A 24,667-nucleotide genomic window follows, 5' to 3' on the forward strand; every position below is an offset into this window, starting at 1 on the left:
AACAACAACACCACACCCGTGATAGGCTACGTAACGATTTACGTAGCCTATCACGGCTAGATTTCCAAAGTCAGCCATGATAGGCTATGTAAATCATCACGTAGCCTATCACGGGTGACTTTGGGGGAAAAAAAAAGCGCGTACGCAAATGGCGGCACCCATGGGGCGCCGCCATTTGCGTTCCTTAGTTTGGCACATCTAGTCTACGTAGAGATTTACATAGACTACTGCGAAAATAAGGGAATGCTATTTGCGTTGCCCTTATTTTCGCCGTAGTCTACGTAAATCTTTACGTAGACTAGACGTGCCAAACTAAGGAATGCAAATGGCGGCGCCCCATGGGCGCCGCCATTTGCGTACGTGCTTTTTTCCCCCAAGTTACCCGTGATAGGCTACGTGACGATTTACATAGCCTATCACAGCTGACTTTGGAAATCTAGCCGTGATAGGCTACGTAAATCGTTACGTAGCCTATCACGGGTGTGTGTGTGTGTTTTTTTTTACTTTCCTTTTTTATTTTGCAATGGCGGCGGTGGCAGCCGGTCAGAAGACCGGCCGCCGCCGCCGCCCCGCCGAAACGCTGCCGAACCGCCGCCGAACCGCCGCCGGGACCCGCCGCCGAGAGGGACATTCGCATGAGGTAAGTCCCATCCCAGGGGGGGGGGGGCGGTGGAGAATTTCACCACCAATTTTGGGGGGCCGAAGGTGTTGGCATTCGGCCTCCTGGAGATTCGTGGAGAAATTCTCCGCCATCCCTAGGTTTTCTTGGCAAGAATACTGGAGTGGGTTGCCATTTCCTTCTCCAGTGGACCACATTTTGTCAGAACTCTCCACCATGACCTGTCCATCCTGGGTGGCCCTGCACGGCATAGCTTATGGCTTCACTGAGTTATGCAAGCCCCTTCGCCACAACAAGGCAGTGATCCATGAATGGATCAGTAGATAATACCTTTCCATATTAAAAGGCCACCCAGATGCTGTTTCCCCATTTCTTCGCTTTTAGGAAGAGAGTTCCAGAGCTCAGGAGCATCAAAAGAGGAACACTTGCACATGCTTTTGCAATTTGTCCGTGATGCATCATGGAGTGTTCTGTCAAGTACTTGCTCTCTCAAGCGGATCTAGAAATTGTTTTACTACACAGGACGGGTGTAAAGTTTATAAGGCAAAACTAAGTTCTTTGAAAGAAAATTTTGGCTGCATATCAATTTCACTGGTTGGCCCACATAATTTTAAAAGGGCCCATGGCTATCTTCTCCAACCCAATGCCCCTGAGTTGTGTTGACTACAATTCCCAACATGTTGGCTGGGGATGATGGGAGTTGTAATACAAGACGTCTAGACAGTGCCAGTTTGGGGATGGCTGCCCTAGAGGTTTCCTTAATGGGTTGTAACACTCTTTCAACCCCCTTTTTCCAGCCACGTATAAATGTGAAAAAGAGAAACAACTTACTCAGTAAATAATGCACTAATACGTCATCAACATTGTCATTATGATGCATTAGTGTAATGGATCATTGGAGACTTGTCAGAGAGAAGATTTATTACCCCCTAGTAGTGTAAGGGGGTAGGAGAGAATCAAGAATGGGGCTGACTGACTGTTTATTTTGCTAAACTAAGGACTTTTAAAGTAAGTTTAAAAATCCTTTTTAGCTTCAGGAAATAGCTGAAAGGAAAGGACCCCAGACCAAAAAAAGGGGGGGTTAAGTCAACAACATGATGAGGACTCAGGAGGCATCATAAATGCCTGGAAAGATATCATGCTTTCTTCCAAAGAGTTTATATAAGGTCTCTGAAGCACAGAGTCTTATATACAACTCATTCAAAGTTTCAAATGAATATTTAAAAAGTTAAACAAAATCTTAACTGGGTTTCTCCCTTTATTTGTATCTGAGAGGCTCTAAAAATGAACTGTAGTGTAAGGTTGGGTTGAACTGGTGTATAGTTATGAAAAATGATACACCGATAAGTGTTAGGTACCACCAACCATTGAAAATAAGCTGCGTTTGTAGCATTATGTATACTCATTAGGGATGCTGGAGAAATCCTCCACAGATTGAAAAGTCATCGGATTCCTAAGAATCCAACCTGCAGAATCTGCAACAGACCGCCTCTCCCTGCCGGTGCATGGCTTGTGGATTTCAGCTTTATTTTTGTTATCTAAAAATGGTCACAAATGAAAACTGCAGCTGTAATTAGACTAATTTGCACAAATTGTGATCGTAAAGTGCTTTGTTATGCATAAATTGCAGCTGCACTTTATGCATAACTAAGCACTTTATGGCTGCAATTTGCACAAATTATGCTAATTATGGCTGTAATTTATCCAAGATCTGCAAATTGCAGCCATTTTTTGAGAAAAAAATAAAGCCAAAATCTGCAAGCCGAGCCAGGTGCTCCAGGGAAATCAGTCGAGCCCCAAGAAGGCCAGATTTCCCCACAACAGACATCCCTCAGACCGGATATAGGTGGATTCGTATATGCCGGGTACTTGCGGATAAGACTGGAGAACAGCCTGCAGACAAAGAATCAGAGGGGAACCTACATGAGAGTGAGCAAGAAGCTAAAGGTCAGTCAAACAGAGGTGATGAAACCCAGGCCTACAACAACAAGAAGAGAAGAGTGGTAGTAGTGGGAGACTCCTTGCTGCGTGGGGTTGAGACCCAAATATGTCGTGAAGACCCGTGGACTCGCCAGGTATGTTGTCTCCCGGGAGGATGAATTAGAGACGTGACTGAAAGGTTGCCTGCACTCATAAAGCCCACTGACAGGTATCCCTTTCTTCTCATCCATGTGGGAACAAATGATACTGCCAAGCGGAGCTACGAAAAAGTCACTTCAGACTTTGAAGCTCTGGGAAGGAAACTCAAGAACTTTGGGGCCCAGATAGTTTTCTCATCCATCCTTCCAGTAGTTAGAAGAGGGATAGAAAGGGAATGAGAAATACTCCGGGTGAATGACTGGCTACGAAGGTGATGCTGACGAGAGAGATTTGGATTCTGGGACCATGGGCTATACTTCCTGGAAGATGGGCTGTTGGCAAGGGACGGGTTGCACCTCACAAAGGATGGGAAGAATGTGTTTGGCCACAGCATGAAGAACTTCATCAGGAGGGCTTTAAACGGAATCCTACGGGGAAGGGAGATGTAATGTTGGGGGTAACAATGGACATAGGCGCATGGACTGCAATGGAGAGAACAGCTCTGATAGCGCCCAATAATAGTCTTCAGACACATGTAGGAAGAAAGCCAGACTATGAAGCACATGGTCTTCGATGTCTATATACTAATGCCCAGAGTATGGGAAACAAACAGAACGAACTTGAACTCTTAATACAGGAGGGAAATTATGACTTGATAGGTATAACTGAGACAGTATAGGTATAACTCACCCCCACCAAGAATTTTGGGGGGAGAAACGGAACGCCTCTCTCCCCCACCGAAAACAGCTGGCGGGACCAGGTAATGGACTTTTGTCCATCCTTACTTCTGTGGCGGATAACTTCCTCCTACAGAAAGTAGAGGAAGGAACTAGAGGATCGTCTGTCCTTGACTTGATCCTAACCAACAGTGATGACTTAGTGGATAAAGTAGCAGTTACAGGAACTCTGGGGGAAAGCAACCATGTTGCACTTGAGTTCTTGGTTCTAAGGGAAGCAAAAGCCGAGTGTAGTCAAACGCGTACCCTGGATTTTAGGAAAGCTGATTTTAATAAACTCAGAACAGTGATCAGTAAGGTCCCAGGGCAAGCGATGCTAACGAGAAAAGGAGTCCAAGATGGGTGGGAGCTTTTAAAAAAGGAAATTCTCAAGGCACAATCACAAACAATTCCAACAAGAAGAAAAGGAGGAAGACAACAGAAGAAGCCAATGTGGCTTCACAAAAAGCTTAGAGATGACCTGAAAACAAAAAAGGACACATCTAGGAAGTGGAAAGAAGGCCAAGTAACAAAGGAAGAGTACAGGCAGGTAGCACAGAATTGCAGGGATGGCGTCAGGAAGGCTAAAGCTGAGAACGAGCTGAGGTTAGCGAGGGATGCTAAAAACAACAAAAAGGCTTTCTTCAGCTACGTGCATAGTAAAAGGCAGAAGAAAGAAATAGTTGTTCAGGTATTAAATAAGGATGGCAAAACGATAACAGATGACAAAGAAAAGGCAGAGGTGCTCAATTCCTACTTTGGCTCAGTCTTCTCCCAAAAGAGGGTCTATGACCCCCCTGGCAAAGGCGAAGTGCAGACTGAAGGGGCAGGATTGCAGCTTGAGATCGATAGGCATATGGTCAAGGAACACCTCATTACTTTGAATGAGTTCAAATCTCCAGGGACAGATGAGCTGCATCCTAGAGTAATAAAGGAACTGGCAGAAGAACTCTCAGAACCACTGTCTATTCTCTTTGAGAAATCATGGAGGATGGGGGAAGTGCCAGATGACTGGAGGAGGGCTAATGTTGTCCCTATCTTCAAAAAGGGTAAAAAGGAGGAACCTGGGAACTACAGACCAGTCAGTCTGACATCAATCCCAGCAGGGAGCAGATGATAAAGCAATCCATCTGGAAGCACCTTGAAAACAATGCCATGATTACTCGAAGCCAACATGGATTTGTCAAAAACAAGTCCTGCCAGACAAATCTGATCTCATTTTTTGATCAAGTAACCTCCCTTGTAGACTGTGGGAATGCTGTAGACATCATATACCTCGACTCCAGCAAAGCTTTCGACAAAGTGCCCCATGATATCCCGATGAGCAAACTAGCTCAAAGTGGGCTAGATGAAACAACGTTCCGGTGGATCCACAGTTGGCTACAGAATCGGACTCAAAGAGTGCTTATCAATGGGACCTTCTCAAACTGGGGAGAGGTAACGAGTGGGGTACCACAAGGCTCAGTCCTGGGCCCAGTGCTCTTCAACATTTTTATTAATGACTTGGAGGAGGAGGTGCAGGAAATGCTGATAAAATTTGCAGATGACACCAAATTGGGCGGGATAGCTAATATTTTGGAAGACAAAAACAAAATTCAAAGTGATCTGGATAGACTGGAGCGCTGGGCAGAAAACAACAGAATTTATTTAATAGGGATAAATGCCAAGTTCTGCACCTAGAAAAAAGAAACTAAATGCACAGTTACAAGATGGGGGATACGTGGCTCAACAACACTACAAGTGAGAAAGATCTTGGAATTGTTGTTGATCACAAGCTGGATATGAGCCAACAATGTGATGTGGCTGCAAAAAAGGCCAATGCTCTTTTGGGCTGCATTCATAGAAGCATAGCTTCCAAATCCCGGGAAGTACTAGTTCCCCTCTACTCAGCACTGGTTAGGCCTCATCTGGAGTACTGTGTTCAGTTCTGGGCACCACACTTTAAGAAGGATGCAGACAAACTGGAGAGGGTTCAGAGGAGGGCAACAAAGATGATCAGGGGACTGGAAACAAAGCTCTATGAAGAGAGACTGAAAGAACTGGGCATGTTTAGCCTTGAGAAGAGAAGACTGAGGGGAGATATGATAGCGCTCTTCAAGTCCTTGAAAGGTTGTCACAGAGAGGAAGGCCAGGATCTCTTCTCCATCATCCCAGAGTGCAGGACACGGAATAATGGGTTCAAGTTACAGGAAGCCAGATTCTGGCTGAACATCAGGAAAAACTCCTGACTGTTAGAGCAATATGACAATGGAACCAATTCCCTAGGGAGGTGGTGGGCTCTCCCACACTGGAGGCGTTCAAGACGAGGCTGGACAGCCATCTGTCAGGGATGCTTTGACTTGGATTCCTGCATTGAGCAGGGGGTTGGACTTGATGGCCTTGTAGGCCCCTTCCAACCCTACTATTCTATGACTATTCTATGCCTAATACTCATACATGCATTCGGAATCTCAGAATACTCCCTTGCCGCAGAAAGCCTGTTAATACATTATGCTTTTCATTTGTAGTGTCATAGATTGTTAATACACAAGACGTTATCAAGAGTGTTCACACATTCCAAAAGTAACACATTCCTCTCTACTAATAGCTTCAGGGGCCTGTATAAAGTTGGAACCCAAGAATCTTGGCCTTCACCAAAAATGTGTGTGTGTGTATATATATATATAATCTTGTTTCATAAAGGCAAGAGATAGATAGACAGATAGATAGACACACACACACACACACACACACACACGTAAATCTTGCAGTGTGCATCACTGCAGTGGAAAGGTTTGCTCCCACACCCAGAAATGAAGAGGCAGCACAATGAGGGTTGGATAAACAAGGGCCACAACTTGATTAAATTAACAAGAACAGTTCTGCAATGGTGAACACTGTGGTGATCTTACTCCAGTGAGCTAAGAAGGGTGAGCCTGACCTGGCTCTGAGCCTGGAGATAGCCATCTGGCTGTCTCTGCCCTCTGGCTGCACCTTCAAGTGATGAGGGCTGCCCTCCTCAGTCCCAGACCCTCAAATCCCAAAACTCTAAGACCTGGTTCACATGGTGGTGAGGTGATTAATGAGTCACAGTGGCTTGTTAAGCACCTTGTACGTGCCATTTATGTACCAGGGAGGATTAGCATAATTACCCTCAGCAACATGGCTTGGCACATCACGTGAACCTGGCCAGGGGTAACAAGTCACCCCAGAACTCTACATGGATTCTGGGTAGCTAGTTACCCATGGCAACAAGCCATCGTGGCCGGGTTTGCATGACATGACAAGCTTTGCTGCTGAGGGTGATCATGCTAACCCTCCTTGCACCCGACCAGCACATGCGGAGGGGGAAATAAATCACTGTGGCTTATTTCCCCTGCTGTGGTTGTGCAAACCAGGGCTAAGTGTGTGACCTATTCAGACCCCAAAGGGGGTTGTCTCCCACTGCTAAAGCTGTGAGCTGTGGGAAGGGAATTGGACATGTATTCACAATGGGGAACAGAACAGAGGGAGGGAGGGAGATTCACTGATAAGAGCATATTGGTGATTCATGCTTCCGCTAACTTAAGCAGGCTAACTCCTCCTCCTCCTCAACTGAAATGCTTAATGCAAATTCAGTCAGGTCTCCTGCTTCCAGTCTCAATTCATTCCATATATGTGGATATATGGGGATCTTAGAGGGTAAAAGAATTGCACTACAAGCTGGCCTTGGAACCTGCCAAGAGTCTGTTCATCTGAAGGCTGGCATAAGGTAGGGGAAGAGTGGGGTTTCGCTTTGTTTTCAGTCCAAGTAACCGAGAAATCTTTTGGCAGGACTCTTTTATGAATCTGAGTAAGAGTTTTTGCCTTTTAGACTTTGAAAATAAAATCTGAACAACTGATTTTTTCTTGTACACTGAAACACCCTTTGCTTTGCTGAAGAGGTATAAAACAGCCTTAGTGCAGGAGGTGGCCGGGGGGCGGAGGGTGGGAGGAGGATAATATACATTTACACAGTTCAACATTAAACACTTCAACATTAACATTAAACATAGCCAATAAACAGTTAAAACGGAGATGTGGGCAGGAGATGGATGAGAGGGTTTTCAGAGAGTTAAAGGGGATATGGCATATGGGTGCGGTAGGGGCATGTGAGGCAGAAACCCTGCTGAAGCTAAGCAGGTCTGTGTCTGGTTAGTGCCTGGATGGAGGACCACCTGGGATCCCTATGCACACAACTTTGATTTCCCTAGAGGAAAGGCAAGGGGATATAAATTAAAAAGGATTAAATAGAAGGCATGATAGAGGCCTAGCTGACCACGGGTCATACATTCACCCCAACATCATCTGAGGAGTGCTTCAGAAACCTACCAAACCTGTTTGGCCAGGAACAACAACAGTGGGACAAAAATGAGTGAGTGTATACAGCACAGGAAATGGTGATGAGTCTCTCTAACTAGTGTCCATCTCCAACCAGGTTATCACTGGGGTAGCTTCATCCACCTCCATGTATACCAGTGGTGCAAACCACATTAAAAGACCATGGAGATGGGGCCAGTTGAATGCTTTGATGAGCACTAATTTAAGGGCCAATTTAGACATCGCAGTCCTCTACTGGAAGTGTGTGTATATGTCGGTGGAATTTGGAGGATGAGGGGGTGGGTTACTAATTGGTAACTAGGGCCTGTGGAATTGGGGCATTTGAGATATGGCTTCAGGGCCCAAAATTTCTATCAAGGTGCTTCTGTGTGGGACTACCAGATGTGTTCAGAACAAATCAAGAAGAAATGTGAATTTGTGGCATTTGATTCAGAATGTCTTTGTTAGCAAGGCAAAACACGGGGAAGGGACTAAAACTGCCTTAAGTGTAATTTTAATGGAAAGGCAATATAAATGTGTTTACATACATACATAAATGTTTCTGTCTTATTCAGTGGGTTGGATCCAGACTTAGCATACTTAAAGTATTGTTAACCACTCAGAGGACATGGTCAATTGGACAATAAACAAATTATGTAAATAAATAAAGTAGACCCATTGAAATCAATGGTGCTTAAGTTAGTAATGGCTAACTTAAATCCCATTCATTTCAATGTGACTACTCTAAGTATGACTAAGTCTGGATCCAACCTAGTCCTACCGTAGCAACCATCTGAAGTCAGGCTGTGACCAGTAGTAGGTGCTGACCCATGAGTTGGAGACCAATGCTAAAAGACAGGGCTGGGGGCTGGCCTGCTAGACATTTTGGCCTATAACTCCTATCATTCCTCACCATTGGCTATGCTGGTTAGGGCTGATGGGAGATGTAGGCCAAAACATCTGGAGGGCCACAAATTTCCCACATCCACTTAAGGTATTATCTCCAGCAGGGACAGCCTGTTAGGGCCAAGCATTTGTCATGTTGAAGCCAGGAGTCACAACATGCCAGAACCAGGAAGTCTATTGTTGCTCAGCGTTTTATAGCCCTTCCTGTTAAGGTGAGCCCAAAGCCGGCCTAAGATGTTTTGCTTGTACAGGAAAGGGAATTCAGTTTATAGTACACCCAAGCATTTTGAGCTGGACAAATGTCTACATCAAGCCAAATATGTACAAATTTTGGCAAGAAATTTGATGTGTAATTTCCTCCACTGTAAGTAGGCCCCAGATTGACAAGTTTCACATCAGCTCCATCTTTTGCAAATGATGGCCAGAGCCAGATTTGCTTAAGGAGGGATGGTCCCACCTCTTACATTTCTTTAGTTTAATTCTCAATCAAGTGTGAAAATATGATAACTTGATTTGATCGAAGGGAACTGTGATAACTGACCATTATCAAGTTCCACTTTATGGCTGATATTCTTAATCTTAACTTCTCAGATCTAGCTGGCTTCCCTACATATTCAACAAGCACCAGCTGGTTTTAAAGCCCAGTTCAGTGGACTGCGCCATTGTTCAAGTTTTCAAAAGGTATATCAATTAACTTGACAACATTGCACAAAGTCCAGATTCCAAAGCACTATTTCAGGTGTGCCCAAGGGCATTTTTGACCTTTTCTTACAACAAACTCCTATGTTATATCTCAAAGTGCTTTTGAAAGTCACAAAAAGAAAGGATCAAGAGCAGTCATTTAAAAAGACACCAAAATGAAGAGCGAGAGAGAGAGATGCACAGGTGGATTTGGTTCCTGGCATGTTTCGAGGAAATCATCAATGGAAAAGGTTTTATGCTTCTTATGGGACAAATATTCTGCACACCTAAGCAAATTTTGGTTTGGATGCTTTTGAAAAATCCCGTTTCCTGTGGCATAGAGGGCTAATGCTTGAGAAACATAAGCTTAAAGCCCCACTGTACACATAGATCTAGGGTGGCCTTTTATGCATCACTGAAAAAGAGGAAATGTCTCACCAACAAAGAGGACCAGAAAGGACATAGACATGCATAACATTTGCATATGCTAATTTATGTGCATGGATGCAAATTTAGAACACATCTCACCATAGTGGGGCATACTGTGTCTGGCTGACCTGTGTGCTTGCTTGTCTGCAATCCAGCTGCTAACTGTGGATGTGCAACTTTGGTGCCCCTGATCTCCCTTCTTATGGTCTTTTAAACCAGATTTGGACTGGACATCTCTTCAAAGAAAGCAGGAGTGCATAACCTGCAGCCCCCAAGGACTTAATTGTGCCCCCCGGGTACCCTGACCCCCACTGCTGAATTCTCCCCACCCATTGTACTATTGTAATTTGTTACCAGCAATACAGATTGCTCTTTCCACAGGAATCTTGATACAGATTGCTCTTTCCCCACTGCTGCTATTAATGAGGAAAGAGCCGTCTATACCAGGATTGCTGGGATGGGTGTCTATAGGTGTGCGTGCGTGTGTGTGTACATGTGTGCAAGTGTGTGTGTGAGTGTGTGGGGGCCCCAGTTTCTGAGCCAGCATCATGTCCTGCCCTCAGGCCCAAAGAATTTGTATATCCCTGAAATAGAGGATGCCTTCAAATAGGGTGTCCTCTGACAGTCCTTCAAATAGAGGATACCTTCAAATGGAGGATTGTCCCTACAAAGAACTGGTTGTGCATGACCACCCTATATAGAACTAGTTGTGCAGTTCCGAACTAGGTAGGGCTTACATTTATTTGAACATTTATGGCGTGAAGTGTTAAGTTTCCAATTCAGAATAATATTGATTAGAAAGGTTTCTCTTAAACAGAGAAAGTATTTTCAGAACCGGAATCGCTGACATTTTTAGACTCTACTTCATATAGACTCTACTTCTTCTACTTCATATAGACTCTACTTCTCACATAGTAAAGGGCTTGTCTAGTTAAGTCAGTTACCAGAAACCAAAAACAGCACTGTTCTTAGAAGTATATTTCATTGTTCCAGCTTATTTGTTCCCCACTGCATGTCTCACGCGCATTACAGCATTGTATGTGTGTTTCCAAACAAAAGTAATAACACAATTGTCTCGCACCACACAACTCCCAGTGGAAATTAAAATGCAGGCTTCCCCTCATCATTCTTTATTTAACAACTGGGAGGGTTTTAATATTTGAAACTCAGCAAGAAAACTGTCAGGAAACACAGAGATGCCTTTTGAGATTTCAAATTCCACTTTCATTGTTTTCCTTTCATTTTAGGTGACTGTTTGTTTTCCAGCCAAGTGGCTGTATCCTGTGATGGAATGATGGCTAATGGGATTTTCTGTGATGATTTTTCAGTCAATTACAACATTAGACGACCTATGCAGATGGATGTGAAACCATCCCCAGTGAAATCATCCTTGTTTCTAATTTTAGCAAAGAAAATAATCTGGGTAGGGGTCTTACATATGTGAAAGCAAGGTTGAGGATGCTGGAACATACACCTGCAACAGGTGTGGTGCATATGGATCCCTCCTGCTCGTGGTCCAGCAGTTAAGGCTGTGCATGTGGAGGCCTTTTAGGGCACAATCCTATGCATGTTTAGACAGGAAAAGTCCTACCACTCCCAGCATTCCCCAGCCAGCTATGCTGGCTGGGGAATGCTGGGAGTGTTAGGTCATTTTTCTGTCTAAACATGCATAGGATTGTGCCCTTAGAAAATCAGTGATAGATCCACTCATCTTTTGAGGAGTGGAACCAGGAAGCGACTTGAGTGTGGTCCCTGAACTCCCCACTCTAGTCCCACCTAGCGATGGATAAATCTGTTAATTTGTTTCTCTCAGTTTTCCAGTCATAAATTCTGTTCATCCTGAATTTTGAGGATTTTTCCAATCTTAAGTTCAGGTTGTCCCAAACTTTGACTTTTCTTTTTCTTCATGAAGATGTGTATGCATTTTTGTGCACATTTCTTCGAATACATGCACTTTTGCATGCCACTTTTCCTGATGTATGTATTTTTGCAAGCAGTTTGACTAATATAGTATACCTTTGCACACTGAACATTGATATACACATTTCTGTATGTACTTTGCCCTGATCTACACTTTTGGGATGCCTTTTCTCTCTTTAAATTCACACAAGTGTGAATTTCTAAAGATAACTGAGTTTCAGTTCGCATATTGGTTCAATAGTGAGAAATTAGGTACATTTGGGGCCACATTCCAGTGGTTGGCACAGCCCCAAATACCAGCGTTTTGTAGATTAAGGGTGCAATCCTATGGCCACTAGTCAGTGGCTAGACAGCCATAGGATTAGTCAGTTTCCAGACAACTGAACTCCACCCCCTCCCATGCTGCCTTGTAGGCAGCACAGATTGGCCCCATGCTCCGCACTTGGAAGAGCAGTACCGATCAGGGGTAATGGAGCATTCCTGTGGGCAGACTGGGGTGGGGAAGTGCCGGTACGATGCTTCCTATGTGTTATCCAGCCTCCCCACCCTGTGCTCTGAGGTCCCATGGCTAGACAGCTGATTTCGGCTGTCTAGCCTCGAAAGTAGGGTGGCGGGAATGCAGAGGAGATCCACTCCTCACTGGTCCTCCCACCCTGCACTGGCTAGGCAGTCACCCCTGAGTTCAAGAGGTGACCATTGTTCCCCATATGATTGCTCTCCCCAGCTCTTACTGTCAGTAGCTAAGTCTTAGGAGAGGCATTTCAACCTTTTAGAATGGGGGAAAAAACTTCACAACATCTGGGAAACCCCCAAATGATCAGTGCTTGGGGGAAAGGGGATGGGGCCAGGAGAAAGGTACATTGGCTTTGGGAGGACCCAGTAGGGTGGCACTAGGGTGAGCCTCAGAGATCATCTCAATCTTGGCACCATCCAGAGATGTAGCAGGCAGCTTCTTCCATGGATGGTAACTTGGATTTACAGGAGACTTGTGTCTATTTTTTTTCTCTCTCTCTAGGTTAAAAGAGTTTTTAAAAATAGTTTCATCGCATTCACTTTTTAATATTATGGCTCCAACTATATTTAAAGTGTTTGTCTCAGCCTGAACTCATGACCAGGTTTGATAGCACGTGGTGACCTGTGAAATTCAGGAAATTGCCCACTGATTACAGCTCTAAACTGATAACATGATGGCCAGATGAACCATACCTGAGCACTATGCTTAGCACAGTGTGTATTCAGATGAACATGCCCTGACCATGATGGATCCCAGGACTTTCATCTGACTGCCAGTGTGTTTGGTCTTTATTATGAGTATGTATGTATGTATGTATGTATTTATTTATTTGTAATACTTATATACTGCTTAATATAATAACACCTCTAAGCAGTCTTGAAGGGAGCGCTTCCCCTAGTCCTCCCAATGCCAATAATGCTGAACAATTTTGTGAACAATATGGAGCCTTGCGGAACAGAATGGGATGACAGCTTCACAAAAAGCTGTGATACAGCATAAAAGCCATAGTACTATATAGTACCACAGGAATAGCCATGCAGTGACAATGCGGTCCATGCATTAGCAGTATTAAGTAGGGATAGAAGAATCTGTCAATGTTGGTTTCATTCAGTTTCTCATTTTTCCAACTTTAAGGGTGCAATTCTATACACATTTAGACAGAAAAAAGTCCTAAAACTCCCAGCGTGCACCAGGGAACCATGCTGGTTAGGAGGACATGCTGGGAATTGTAGGACTTTTTTCTGTCTAAATGTGCATAGAATTGCACCTTAAGAGTGCAATCCTACACATGTTGTGACAGAAAAAGTCCTACAACCCCCAGCATTCCCCAGCCAGCCACACTGTCTAAACATCCATCGGACTGCGGCCTAAGTTAATTATGTCCCATTTCTACATCAGTTAGTAAAATATTGTTTTAAAAGCCCGCATGGAAACGTATAGGCATTTTTGTGTGCATTTCTCCTAATATATAAATGTTTGTATGCAATTTTGCCTGATGTAACATTGTAATGTATTTTTCTGTTTTTTAAAAACTATTTTATGCATTTTTGTGCACACTCTAATATATACAGTTTTCTATGCATTTTTTGATTGGAGAGCTGCATCGCAAAATCAGGAAAAGTACAAATACTGAAGTATGGCTGTATTTTGGTCCATGTATTGGTTTGGGTAGTGTGAATTAGGCACATTTGCCTTAAAATGTGAACCAAAGGAATGTCTTCCCATCCCTATTAATAAGAGGTGCACAAGTACAGATTTTGCAACTAAAGCCTTGCACAAATTACACCAGATACAAGGCCTAGTGGATATTGCAGGCTTGTATATAGCCAACTGCCATGGTAGCCTATGGTGAATAAGAAACTCCTGCAGCAAAAAGTGGAAGAAAACGTAACTTTTTTTTTTTATCAAGGTCACCGAAATACCACAAATGACCAACACGGGTGCATGTGAGCAAGCAGACAAGTAAAACAATTGGTAGGATACTTCTGGACTGATATGCAAGGCAACTGTATCCACTGGTAAACCTGAATGTGTAAATGCTGCTGCATGTTCTAATTTTGATATTTCTATCTTTATGCCTGTTACTTCTTGGAAGCCCTTACGCGTTCTGCTAATAATGGGCAGCTATGATAATTTTTTCCAGTGCTATCCTGTACATGTCTACTCAGAAATAAACCCCATTGAGTTCAATAGGACTTATTCTCAGGTACAGGATTGCAGTCTTTGTCAGTAACCATTTTCTCCCAGTGTATGGTTTGGGAATAGGTATTGCACATAGACAAAGCAGCCTGAGGTTCAAATCCACACTCAAGTTTCACTGTCAAATGTCTATACATAGAAATTAGAAACCTGTGGAAGCCTGTAATTGCTAGTCAGAAAGTCCCCAGCATGCACACATATTGTAGAATATAAAATATTTGTGGGCGCACTAACATTGAGTTTGAGATCTGAATAATAAAGATAAGCTCATTCTATAGTGTGAACATTACTTAAGCCGTTTAGCATTATTTTGTCATTTTTGTTTAAACAAACCCTTACTCAGAATAAACAGTAAGATTCTGCTTTGTTCAACTGATGTGCTTAAAAGAAAACAACTTTGTTGCCAGACAGACAACTGTTTTAATTTTAAAGACAGTAGCTCCAAAACAGAAGAAGTTCTTAACTTTAAAAAAGAAAAAGAAAAAAGAACTTGGTGAAATTTCAGAATGAAACAGAATACTGCCTATAATTTCAGGATGTTATCCGCAAGAGAAAAAAAGAAGTAGTAAAACAACTTCTAAGAAGTGCATTGCTTTTGAAGTGCAGTATTTGCTAAAACGAGATGCTAGTTTTAAGAAAAAAACAGCTGTGGATTTGATTCCCACCTTTCTGAGACATAAGTCATTGAGAATTTGGGGCATAACAACCACTGTGAATCATCTCTTGTCTGCATAGAAGATGACACGCATAACCTGTTTAGTGCAGAAATATGTTTCTAACTGTCATTTTTTTGAGCATCTTTAATGTCTACAATTCCCTTGAAAAACACCAGCAGAAACTAAGTCCGTTGATGTAAATAGAAATAAGAGCACTACATTGCTTACCTTATTGTAGTTATGCGGGCAAAGTCTGCTTGAAAATGAACTATTGTGGATTCAGAAACTAATCTGTTAAAAAATGTGCTGTGCAAGGGCAGTTAATGACCTTCTTTTTCCAGGGCAGGTCAAGGCTGAGAGATGGAACCTTTTGGTCCTCCTGCTTTTGCACAACATCCCATGTGCCTTTGTGCTGTGTAGGAGGCTGACATGAAATGTGCTGGCCATATTTAATAGCGAGGGAAGTGGTGGGAGTATAGGACTTCAAGCTCTTGGCAGGCAACAAGAGTCTAGTTCAGCTGTTGCTGCAGCAGGACTCATCCTTGTTTGAGCTTTAGAAGCTAAAGCCAACCCATATGATCAGGCTGTCTGGACGCACTGGCTTAATTGGTTTGTGAATCACTGCCACTCAACCCCAAGCCAATGGCATATTGATCCAGTGCAGTAGTCTTACCAAACTATCTCTGCAATAATATTGTAATACACAAGATTGCTTTATTCATTCCTTAAGGGCACAATCCTATTCACTCGGAGGCGACCTCCTATCCAATGCAGGGCAGGAGAGGCACGGAGGGGATCATTCCCTCCGTGCTCCTCCTGCCCTGCATTTTCAACTAGACAGCTGACTGTGGCTGTCTAGCCACAGGAGGACAGAATGGAGGAGGAGGCTGCTGTACGACACATTGGATGTGTCATACAGACATCTCCACCCTCCCCGCTCCGGAACACCCTCCAAGAATGCCCCTTTTCGGCCATTCTGCACTCCTCTTGCAAGTGCAGAGCACAGGGCTGTTCTGTGCCGAAGTGGGGGGAGGTCAGTTCTCCGAGAACCGACCTTGGAGCGTGGGCTGTGACATTGGTTCCCGGAAAACCAGATATCCTATGCCTGTCTAGCCACTGTCTAGCGGCCATAGGTTTGCTCTCTAAGTAGATCAAATCAGTTGCCCCTAAAGAAAAGCCATATGACTAGAAATACATGGGCAAATAAATTACTCTCACTGCACCTCTGAGGTCTCCTCTACCTATGTAGTAGGAGTATGCACCGACCACAAGATTTGGTTGGATCCCAATTCTGTGATTTGGAAAGCAGACCAATTTGGCCCAGACCAATTTGGAGGCCTCACACTTCAACTGGGACCAAATCTGAATGTCAGTTCAGAAACCCAAATCTTCATGCCTTCCATTGACTATCACTGGAAATCAACAATGTATATCTGTCAGAAATGGATGAAATTTGCAGTCATAGTAGCCCCTTATGGGGTATTGTGCCTGCCAAATTTCAGACAATTTGTTGCTGGGATTTTTCTGCTATGCATCTTCAAATTTTGATATTTTTTAAAAGGTAGCTGCCAATTTTCTTCTTTTTAAGAAATTCTTGGCAGAATTGGATGGCATTTGCTAGGATATTTGCTCCTTCTGAGGGAATCAAGCTTGCCAAGTTTTAGATGAATAGATTCAGGATTATTATTATTATTTTTTTTTGCAAGGCAGCCTTGACAGTTTGAGGATTTCCAAAAACGTTTGTACTGACTCCCCTGTGCTGCTCTTGTAGGAAATTTTTATGAAAATGACATACAGCATAGAGGTGGACCTGGTTAAGAAACCTGCAAATTTTCAGAAGAATAGGTGCAGAATTTTTGTGGAAAGGGAGTGTTCAGATGTTGCTGGGAGAAGGGATTCACTTTCTGTAGTCCCTGACATATTTTTTGTTTTATTTTGGAAATATGTATGAAAATGGCATATGGTATGGAAGTGTCCTTAGGCAAGTAACCTGCAAGATTTCAGAAGGATAGGTGTAGGGACTTTGGCGTTACAATGAATGTAAAACAGTTTAGGGGCACAATCCTACACACATTTAGACAGAAAAGAAGTCCTATAATTCCCAGCATGCGCCAACCTGTCTGGCTGTCTGGGGGGATGCTGGGAGTTGTAGGCATTCCCCGCCCATCTAAACATGCATAGGAATGTGCCCTAAAGCTGTTTTATTTTCTGCTCAACTGGCATCAAAATTGCAGAAAGTGCAATAGGGCAGACATGGATGATGAATGGGCAGCATACAATGGCAGAGACAGAAATACTTGAACATCCAGCATTTTCCAAGCAAGCACCCTATGCTAGACAATACCAGTTCCCAAAGATCCCACCAAACCTATTTTAACATTCCTGCTTTTTGGAGAGGACTAGCAAAATGCACTGAACACTGGATCAGTTCTGCAATTAATTGCTTTAGCATCCTCCCCCAAAGCATTGAAATTGGAGAGCCCTAGTAAAACCATTAACTATGATTATATTGGTTTGTTTGTTTTCTGCTTATTTATTTATTTATTTATTACATTTCTATACTGCCCAATAGCCGAAGCTGTTTTGGAAGCTAGAGCTGACAGTCATAAAATTTCTCTACCTCCTCTCCCTTCCCTCTCCTCTCACCATGGTGTTTTCCTTATATGAAGAGCTTGGGGAGAAACGTGTCCATTTTTGGAGACAGGTTGTCCATATCTCTGTGTCCCTCCAAGCTGAGTGTTCAGGTTTGGATTTGGTGTGCTTTGGAAGAGCCCCACTTCGATTTGACATATCTTGAATCTTCTGATTTAGTTTGGGGGATGTTTAAATCCAAAGCACATCCCTACTTTGTACTAAGGATATCAGAGAAATCCAAAATTGATTCAAATGACTTTGGATTTCTATGAATTCAACACACAAATTACACAATGGACCAGCATCTACCAAGTTGCATGGATTTGCAGGCTATTTTTTTCCCTTTTCAGAATTGTATGTAAATTTAGTTGTATAGAAGTTACTGGAAAATACATTATGATATACACCATTCATTTAAAAAAAAAAAATCTCCAATCTCTCTTCAGCCTCCACTGTGTAGCACTAAGAAAAAAAAAATGCACAAAATATTGAGCACCAGCAGACATTACCTAAACTGTGATGGACATTTTTGTATACTTTTCTGAAGGGGGAAAAATCTGATTCCATCAATGAGCAGATGATGGAACATCACAAGACAACTGGCAATCCATGAAACACATGGAACAGATTAAGCAAAATCTGTACATTTCTACTTTGTACTTATGCCTTTCCTTCATTCCTTCCTCAGGATATTGTGAATGCTGGAGTAGGAGGTTCTAAGTAGGATTATACTTAATTTCCATTCATGATCTTTCTTAACATTTCTTATATCCTTCCCACAGATTATGACAAATAGGTGGTTAAATATGTTTTGTGTGTGAGAACAAGATGGAAAATGTTGGCTTTTGATTCTCCCACCTTCACTACTATTTCAAAAGAAGAAGAAGAAGAAAACATTTTTACAATCGAAAGGTGATGTCATCATTTATTATATTATACCAGTCAGTAAAATGTCATTAACTAAGTGATGTTTTAATTGATGATGTTAATCTAGTTAGTGGGAAAGTGTCAAGTGTCACTTTTATGACATAAACTGGCCGTTATGATTATATAATATCAATTATTCTTTGGAAAACCGCATTAGCTAAGTTAGTTCTGAACCAATGTAGTTGGGGGTAGGTTAATCCCCCCCCCCAAGCCATTTGCCTAATATTAATTGTTAACAATAAAATCCACTTTGGATGAAGTTTAGATTTTTAATCACTTTTTCCCTTGGAAATATTATACATGTCTTACAAGTCCTTCCAGATACTATCCCACCAACAGTTACATTAAAGGAGAGCAGAGCACTGGCTCTGTGCTTCCTCACTTTACAACGTCTACTGAATCCAGACTTATGGACTGGCTATTTGAAGAGCAATCAAATTTTTAAGGGCAATCAAATTTAAAATACCACATTTTCACTGCCAGCCTATCCTTTTTTTGTTTTTGGTTTGTTTTTGGCATTTTCACTGCCAGCCAATTCATCCTTGTGCATACTTTTAAAATTTATCTTATTTGAGTGTGTTAAACTTTGTGAAATACCCAACTGGTTGCACTTTCAAAACATTACGTAACCTCTTTGAGAGGGCAAGGTACAGAGCAACTTAAGGATCCAAAGAGGTGCAGAGACAGATCACAAGAGGAGATACTTTATCAGCTGCAAACATTATAATACAGAAACTTCAGAAAATGGATGATGATGATATAATAATAATAATAATAATAATAATAATAATAGGGAACAGCAGTTAAGACAGAGTTTTATATACAAATATATATTCACAACAAAATCTCTAAAAGTGGTCCCTTCAGATGGGAGCATACTTAAAATCATTGAAACAATAATAGTTTCCAAATCTACACGGCTTTAAAATATAGCCATGTATTTCAAAGCCATTTTGTGTAAATACACTTCTAATGGGCCTGTGTTACAGATCCACACTGTGCACCTCCTAAGCTAGGAAGTTTTTGTTATCCTTGTGTACATCTAGGAAATATCTGGCAAAGAGCTGAGCCCAATTACAGCTTCCACCATGCTTTTGTGGTATATGCAAAGGTTAAAAAAGATGCACATGCATTTCAAACCTTATAGCTGCATAGTCAGCACATAGCACAGATCTATTACATATGTTTGTTAAAATTATACTGTGAGAAATGGCTCTTGGTATATGTTCATGACAGATATCACAGCAATATTCCCAAGAATTCCATATTGGCATCAACTTAACAAATTACTCATTTATAATAATAAATCTCTCTGGAATTAATTACAATTGGAAGGAATTGCAATAAATAATTATGATTGTGGAAGGTTATGGGATAGGAAACACATCAGGCTTTCATTTTCTAAAATGTACTGGATGATTGATTGATTGACTGTCAGCATAGTTTTAGGAAGGAAGTACTTGATTTTGGTTGATTGCACATTTCATGTTGAAGGTTTCCTATTATGCCTTAGTTACAACAAGTTAAGTGTTTATCACTAGAAAACAAGAGGAACCATTTCATGTCTCTGAAGCCACACTAACAAAATCCTCTGCAATTCAGATTCCATGATGATACATTATGTAATGTAGAAAAGGACGCCTTTAAAGCCAATATAAGGGGAAGTAGATGGTACATTTTAGCACACATAACAGTGCTCCAATGCCCTTTATTTAAAAAGCAAAACCACATCATTAGCAAAAACTTTAGACTGAAAAAAATGACAAAGAAGAGAGAGGAGATAGAAAGGTCCCTTCCTTTTGTTTCTCTGCTCTAAATAGCTTCCTGAAGCATCATTCCTCCTGCAACCTTCAAAATGCATCTTTGCAAGGACAAATAAATATTACTGCAGGGGGAAGATTAGGCGTGTCACGTGTGTGTGTGAAATAGTGGGTGGGGAAAGTGATATAAGCACCTCTTCCAGCCTCCTATACTCCAAATTCTGTCCTCCCGAAGCAGCACTTTTAAAAAAATAAATGCACTGCACTAAAATAAATGCACTGAAGTGTCAGCCCTTCATAAGACGGATAATTCATTCAACAATTTTAATCATATGCATGTTAATCAATTAAGCAATTACATTTAAATGAATTACATATTATCCAAACCTCAATATAAGTGCCTTCTTGAGATAAAATTGAATAACTAAAAGCTACCTCTCATAACAATGGAAGGCCCAGCTCTGTGTTGCCTTTTTCATTCCTTATCAAGTACCCGTTGTTGTTGTTGTTGTTGCTGTTCAGTCGTTCAGTCGTGTCCGACTCTTCGTGACCCCATGGACCATAGCACGCCAGGCCTTCCTGTCCTCCGCTCTCTCTTGGAGTATGCTCAAGTTCATATTCATTGCATCGGTGATGCTAATCAAGTACACAGTAGTCCTCAAATAGCCTGAAAAAAAATAATCAAGAGCCCCTTTAAAACTAGGTTCTAGACTGAACTTTTAGATTCATCCATTGACGTTTGCCTTTATTGATTAACGCTGACCTTCAGTAATTAATCCACTAAAGCTTAGTTGATTGATCTACCAATTGAAGTGTGTAGCCCCCTTTATAAGATCTTGTGTTAGGACAGTTGATTAATGCTCTCCCCTGCATTTGGATTGAAACCTCCCTGCATCCGGAGCACCTCCACATACAGATGGCATGCACAGTGTTTCATCTTCTTTTTGCCTTACATAGACAGATTCCTTCCATATTAGATTAAGGTCCACAAAAACGCCTGATCATAAGCAAGCTTGTGGCCGTTCTTGGTTCCAATTCCAACTAGGAAAGCATTCTTGGAGTTAAGCAATGAAACAAATGGTCTGGGACTAGGGAAGTTTAGTTGAAGAATCTCCCTTCCTGGAATTTCTCAAGGAAAGGGCAGCCATTAACCTATGAAGAATTCCTTGGGTGCAACATATCTTATGTTAAGTTCATCTAGATCATCCATATGTCTGCACACCATCAAGAAATATGGACAACTTCATTCCTGCTATAATGTCTTTGACTTCTGTGACACTATAAATAGGTGAGATTGAGCTAACAAACATAAAGTGAGTTCATTTTTTAAAAAAAATCCTAAGGGAATGCCTTCATGGTTGGGAAAAGGTAATCAAAGCTTGGAATAAAATGGATTGTTGATAGCCTGGCTATATTGGAGTCTTTTACCCATTGTGCATGCCATATAGGCTCCATCTGTAAGATGTGTGGGATTATACTGGAGATATACTGGAAATGCAGGGGATGTCCAAGAATTACATATTCCTTCAGTATAGCTCCAACACTTGCAATAACACATAACAATAATTATTATTAATAAATAATAAAAATAAACACTTGTAATAAATAAAATATTGCAAATTTGGCTCATTCAGTTATGCTGGATAATGCACCATTGCTTCAGGATAGCTATTAATAACCACAGTATGTTCAGACACCAGCTGTGTGAGACTGCTGACTGGCCATTCATAATAGGGACAAATAATTAAGAAAAATAAGTGAGGCATTAACACTGTTCAGGCTTCTAAATCATGCAGAGAGCCTCCAAAAGTAGGGCTGGTTCCCTGCTGCAGACATTCAGCCCCAACACACTGAGTGCCATTTTGGGCAGAAAGATGGGATATAAATTTAATAAAAAAAATAAACACATGGAAGTTAGCAGAGCCAGGCTGTCAGGAATTTGACAGAAGGGGCAGGGCTGGTGAGCATGTCTGCCCCCCTCCCCCATATAATGGCCAACATGTGAAGGGGAATGCCTGAATGGGACTACAAAGTTTATAAAGAAATAAAATGAACTAAAACTCATATCCAGATTGGCTGCAACAGACAGGTGCTCTAATCATATGGTTCTGTGCCACAACACTCCAGGAAATCAACCATTACAAATGAGAGGGATAGAATACGTTCATTCGTACACAGAAAACAAAACTGGATTCCTGCTTATCAGCTGTTCAAGGGAAGGATCAAGGGCTGGATTCAGTCCTGCTTTCTCCCAGCCATCGCTGGCATCAAGATTTCTGCGGCTCTCCTGCAAAGCTCCCTCACTGGTTCTACTTAAGCTGGAACAGGCAGATCATGAAAACTAAGTTTTCTCTCATGTTGTTTCTGACCATCATGGGTGCATCATGTAAAGTGAGGATGGAGCATGGAGGCACTGTTTGGACAGTTGGCACTGAGAAGATCCTGGGAACTCCAGCAAAGGCTAAAAATCATGCCACCCTCTAAAGCTGATGCTGCCTTCAGATCACCTTTCCCTGCTTACTGATTGTCAAGATTCCATACTCTTTTACCAGTCTGCATGCACACAACCTTAGCCAGTCTGTGTATACTCTATCTGATTTAGGCATAGGGATACAGATTCCCATTGGAGTAAAAAAATGCTATGATGGCACAAAAAGTCTACTTGTTTCATCACTACCAGATAGAAGGTGGGCATTTTTCTCTTTTCACATGTCATCAGTAAGTTGATCGTCTCCTGCAATCTTCCATTCAGATCCTGGTATTAATCAAAGCCTGAAATATTTTCTTAGATCTTGGAATTACTATATGTTGAAGAAAATAGTTGCCTCTGTTTGTGGTTATAGTACTACTGCTGCTTTAGATAAAGAAGTCCCAACATTCTGGATTGTAGATTATTATGATTGTCATCAGACCCATCCATACATATTCACGAAAAGTATTGGAAGCTGCACATTTATATTCATTTTAGTTTGACTTGACTCGAATCATAAAAGGAATGTGAAGACTCAGGGAGCCTGTTGCTGAAATGAAGTTGATTTTTTCTCTCTCCCTGAAACTTGGGTTCATGACAGCTTTTTGTTGAGTAGGACATTAGCCTTTTGTAATTTATTGCTTTTAGATTAAATCTGGGGAAACTCAATATTGCAGTTGAATGATTAGAGCAATACCCCTTGGAGTAATAAATTTTCTTTGGTGCTGTGCATCTCCCGATCTTGTTTCCCTTCTAATTACATTTACATAAATGATATTCTGTAAAATTAAATTAACATTCCAACTGTTACGCAGGCAACAAGAGACAAAAAATAACTTGCAAACCTGCAACTCTTAAGAAAACGTTGAGGTCTTTCCATGAGCTGAATCCCAGCTATCCCTGAAGTGACAACTACACAGACACACGTTATTCTCAGTTAACAAACAATCTAGATGCTTCCCTTCTAGTTTTGGAGACCCCATTGTTGTATAATCCTAGTTTCCAGAAAGCCTTATTAAATTAAAGACTGGTGACATCCCAGACTTCATTATGAGGATTTGAATCAGAATATGTTTGTGTTTGGTTTGGGCTTGTGTACCACCACCTCCTCCTCCTCCTCCTCTCTTTCAAAGTGGACTTGTATAGTGCTTCATGGGGTTGAACATATGGTTGTCTTCTAAAGGATACAGTGAAGATACAACTTTGAGATTCCCACATTACAAAGATCCTCAAATACAAAAAATGAGGGGTACCTGCTTTTCTTTGAAGGGTACACAATGCATAAAATGAAAATGGAAATAAAATAGGGGCTATATGAAACCCTAATCCCTGAGAGAATTATTCTCTTCTAGGCCATGGCAGCACTGGAGGCAAAGGGCAGTGATGGCTCAGTGGCAATCCATGCAGGCATGTGTCCTTGCTTAGTCAGCAGTTATGTGAGGGATGGTGCTGTCCTCACTGTCCCTTGTCTCCAATTTTTTTTTTTTTTTTTAAATATCTGCCACATCTCCTCACTGGCACCACAGGAGGACTATTTTCTTCTAAATCTAGCTCCTCCAACTATGAAAACTTATTTTTGGCTCAGAAAGCCAAATGCTCTCTCTCTCTCTCTCTCTCGATTTCTCTGCCTCCTATATTTTGGTGGTGTACTTGTAGAATCTGGCACTCAGTTCTTCTAGCTGTCTTAGTGCGCCCAGCAAGAAAATGTATTATTTATTTATTTCAAAATAGATATCCCTTTTTTGTACATGAGTACATTCAGGGTGGCATACAATAAATAATACACTATCAGTGAACTAAAAAGCCACCAGAAGCAACAAAAGCAGCAATAAAAACTCCA

General features: G+C 41.8%; 1 long non-coding RNA gene across 1 annotated transcript in view; it reads right to left on the reverse strand.

The window, feature by feature from the left end:
* Nucleotides 1-15,331, reverse strand: part of LOC146358940 (uncharacterized) — a 109,611-nt gene extending 94,280 nt beyond the window's left edge. The window contains exon 1 of the long non-coding RNA XR_014787138.1: nucleotides 15,265-15,331. This is a non-coding gene — a long non-coding RNA (uncharacterized LOC146358940). The remainder of the gene's footprint in view (nucleotides 1-15,264) is intronic.
* Between the last annotated feature and the right edge of the window lie 9,336 nt (nucleotides 15,332-24,667).

Source organism: Heloderma suspectum, chromosome 1, assembly GCF_057233095.1.
Source record: "Heloderma suspectum isolate Gila_16-S chromosome 1, 16-S_ref, whole genome shotgun sequence".
Lineage (NCBI taxonomy): Eukaryota > Metazoa > Chordata > Lepidosauria > Squamata > Helodermatidae > Heloderma > Heloderma suspectum.